Source organism: Pipistrellus kuhlii, unplaced genomic scaffold, assembly GCF_014108245.1.
Source record: "Pipistrellus kuhlii isolate mPipKuh1 unplaced genomic scaffold, mPipKuh1.p scaffold_m20_p_10, whole genome shotgun sequence".
Classification (NCBI taxonomy): domain Eukaryota; kingdom Metazoa; phylum Chordata; class Mammalia; order Chiroptera; family Vespertilionidae; genus Pipistrellus; species Pipistrellus kuhlii.
In genome coordinates this window covers 57,405,927-57,410,276 of record NW_023425405.1, presented here as the reverse complement: position 1 = coordinate 57,410,276, position 4,350 = coordinate 57,405,927, and the positions used below count along the sequence as shown (strand labels likewise).

Genomic DNA, 4,350 nt, shown 5'->3' with positions numbered 1-4,350 from the left:
AAAATAACTTCAGGTTTTCTCACTGAACAGAATATAGTCAAACACTGCTGTAGTTAAATATTTTACCCTTTGTTCTCCCTGCGTGATCTACAATAATAATGTGCTTCGTGCTGATATTTACTGCTGTGCTACTAACAATTATCTGAAAGAGAAGTTGGGATGCTTCACTGGGCTGGAAAAAGTTTACATCAGAAAGAGGTCTAATGAAGCAAGTTTGTTCTATATCTAGAAAAGGCTAAGTTGACTTGTGCATGCAAGACACATAAAACTCTTGCTGGTGTCAATCGTAGGCGTGTTTCCATCTGTCATTGTCGATAGTGAATTTGGTTGACACTTCTATTACAGAGAAAGGTGATATTAAAATATTTCTTCTAATTAATTTCCTTCCAGTGTACACTAATTTGTGCACTGATTAAATAAATAAACCTTCCCCAAAGGATTTAGGTAAGACTCAAGGATGCCTCTGTGCTAACCTATGATCTATGACCTAGACACTGACCCTTTAAATTCCCGAGCTTTGCCTCATAGATAACTAGCTGAATCACTTCATTCCCATTGATCACTTAGGCAAAACGTTTGTTAACCGAACTTTGGTTAAGCTTATTTCCTTCCTTCAGGCCTCTGAACTTGGCCCACCCTCAGCTTGAGCCATCAAGCTTGCATTCCCAAAAATGCAATAGCCCCTCCCCTTACAATAATCCTTTTGAATAAAGTCGTTCCTTACGAAGTCTGGATTTGTTTTATTCGACACTGTTTTTAAGAGTCCCCTTGTAGAATATAAGCATCCCTGACAGGGCCTGTTTGAGTAAAGGGAAGGGGGCAGACAAGAGTACTTTGAGAGCTTACTGGGCACTAGACACAGGCCTGGATATTATATATACTTTGTCTCCTGTAATCCTTATAACAATCGTATGCTATATAGAAAGTTAAGGACAACCACATTGATTGTTTGGTGTGTTTTCTAAATAAAAGATGAGAAAGCTGGAAAAAAAAAACACACACACAAAAAAAACAATCGTATGCTATAGATATTATCCTCATTTTACAGATAAGAACATGGAGGCTCGAAGGCATGAAATGATTTCCTTAAGACCCTGCAGAGGCCAGACTGGAGCCTGGGTCACTCACTTGGAATCTGGTTCTATACAACAATTGCCCCCAAAGGAATCTGGAAGATCCCAGAGTCCAGCCTCCTCCTGGTCAGGTTAGAGAAATGAGTCCACCAGCATGTTTGTGGCAGCAGAGCCAAGAGGACCCAGCTTTTACAGCCCAGCCGCCACCTTGTTCCAGCACGGGCACAGTGACACTTTCCACCAGCTTCACAGCGCAGCCTTGTTGCCGGCCTATTCTAGCTGCTCCCTGCTGAAGAGGTCGCCACAATTTCCGAGAAAGTTCAGAGGGCTCTAGAAGGCCCAGAACTCAAGTAATCAAATGATTTCCAGTCCAGGCACACACACAGGAGAAGAAATAACTCAGCTGGGCACCTTTAACATCAATTGCTTATCAACATCCTTTTAAAGTCACACAAACACAGAATTCCAGTAAGTCCTCAGGTTATGTCAGAGATCTGTTCCTACGGGGCAATGTAACATGATTTTCGCTGTCAGAACCCACCTACATAAGCACCTACGTCACTCACATAGAGCAAATACACAGCAGTAATGAAGTGAAATAGTTAAAAAAACAAAACAAAAAAACCATAAAGCACATATGTACATACGTCGAAATAACGGAACTTTTTTTTTTTTTTAATAAATGGGAGATGGTGACGTAACCTCGAAATGACATACATCAAGTCCAACATAACCCGAGAACTGTCTATAGACATAATCCCTGTCCAATGGGGACAGTGGGAATATGCTGGGCGCTAGGCATGGAAATTAAAGGGGAAAATGCATGTAACTCAACTTTGAAAGGTCAAGGATGACCTGCTCCAGGGAAATCTGAGAGCCAGAAAGGGTTGCTACATGGAGCCCTGGCATCATGGCGTTATTGCTAAACCCCTGGGTACAGTTCAGGAATAAACTATTCTTAATAACAATGACACCCAGGACGTTTTCCTGCTAAATATTCCATTGTTTCATTGTCTTTGCAGTATCCTGGTAAATTTGAAAAGTTAAAGGTATTGTCACCCTCCTTCGATATGCAAGCAAAACAAAGTTTAAAAACTAAAACGGATTGCCCAAAAGCAAGCAGTGGGTGAGGAGATACAAATCCAGTTCAAACTCTCAGGTCTTCTGGCTCCAACAAAAACCAAACAGAAAAGTGAAGGCAGACCTTTGGGCCATCTATCTATTCCAATTTTCCATCAAATAAAGGACTTCCTTCTATTGGATGTTGACAAAATAAAAAAGTAAAAGTAAGAATTACAGCCCCTAATAAATGTCTTAGCAATGGAGAGGTCATTACTTTTTGAAATATACTAGTGACCTAGTGCACGAATTCATACTCATTGAAAGAAAATTAATTAGAAGATTCATGTGGTAATTACATTACTGCAAAAAATTACATGTCAAAATAATAGAATAAATTTTGAATCACTCAATTCCATCACAGTGACATATCTTTTATTTTCTCCTTCATGTTAAAATACAGACAAAGTATATGATGATTTTTAAAATTTTAAAGTGGCTTGAGCTTTCGGCTTTCGGCTCGGAGGCGGCTCAGGTGCAACTTTCTTTGATCGTCCCAAATCTAGATTCGTCCAACACCAGCTGCCTCCACCATGGCGATGAAGTTCGACCCCAATGAAATCAGTCCTATACCTGAGGTGCACCGGTAGGGAAGTGGGTGCCACGTCTGCCCTGGCCCAGAAGATCGGCCCCTTGGGCCTGTCTCCAAAAAAGGTTGGTGGTGATGACATCACCAAAGCAACTGGTGATTGGAAGGGTCTGAGGATTACAGTGAAACTGACCATTCAGAACAGACAGGCCCAGAATGAAGTAGTGCCTTCTGCCTCTACCATGATCATCAAAGCCCTCAAAGAACCACCAAAAGACAGAAAGAAGCAAAAAATATTAAGCACAGTGGGAATATCACATTCGATGAGATTGTCAGCATTGCCCGGCAGATGAGGCACCGATCTTTAGCTAGAGAACTCTCTGGAACCATTAAAGAGATCCTGTGGGGTGCAATGTTGATGGCCGCCACCCTCATGACATCATAGATGATATCAACAGTGGTACAGTGAAATGTCCGGCTAGGTAAGAACTACAAAAGAAAAGGATTCAATTAAAGATCATTTGACAAGCAAAAAGAATAAAATAAAATAAAATAAAATAAAATAAAATAAAATAAAATAAAATAAAATAAAATAAATAAAATAAAGGGGCTTAAGATTTTTATCTTCTTTCAAAAGGCACATGGGTTCCCTTAGGTTAAGAAGCATTCCCCATCACAATGACATGTCACCGTACACCCATTAGGATGGCTGCTCTCAATAAAACAGAAAAGAACAAGTATTAGAGAGGATGTGAAGAAATTGGAAACCTTGGTAGGAATGTAAAATGGTGCAACTACTATAGAAAAAGTATAGCAGTTCCTCAAAAAATTAAACAAATATTACTCAGCAACACTACTTCTGAATATATACCCCCCAAATTGAAAACAGGGTCTCAAATAGATTTTATTACACTCATGTTCATAGAAGCAATATTTCTAGTAGCCAAAAGGTATAAGCAACCCAGACGTCTATCAAAAGATGAGTAAAGAAAGAATGGTCTATATATACAATGGAATAATATTCAGCCTTAAAAAGAAAGGAAAGTCTGACGTGCTACAATGTGGAAGAACCTTGAGGACCAGATGCTACCGTGTTTCCCCGAAAATAAGACATCCTCCGAAAATAAGACCTAGCGCTTGGAAAGATAAGACATCCCCTGAAAATAAGACCTAGCACAACTTTGGGGGGAAAAATTAATATAAGACACTGTCTTATTTTCGGGGAAACAGGGTAGGTGAAACAAGTCAGTCACAAAAAGACAAACACCATGTGATTCCACTTATGTGAGGTGCCTAAAACAGTCAAACTCATAGGAACAAAAAGTACAGGGTAGTTGCCAGGAGCTGGGGGAAGGAGACAAGGGGAACTGTTTCACAGGTAGACTTTCAGTTTTGGAAAATGTAAAGGTCTGGATATTGGTTACACAACATCACTGAATTGTACTCTTATAAATGATTGGGGTAGTAAATCTTATACCAAGTATATCTTACCACAATTTTTAATCCAATTACTGAAAAGAAATAAACAGTCTTGACAGAGCAACACCAAATCAACTCTGTCTCCTTCTAGGGCAGCAGTCACCAACCAGTAGTCCGAGAGGTCCGAAAGGTTGGTGACCACTGTTTTAG

General features: G+C 39.9%; 1 pseudogene; it reads left to right on the top strand.

Moving 5' to 3' along the window:
* The first annotated feature begins 2,725 nt into the window (after positions 1–2,725).
* LOC118714503 lies at positions 2,726–3,256 on the top strand (annotated as a pseudogene).
* The last annotated feature ends 1,094 nt before the right edge of the window (positions 3,257–4,350 follow it).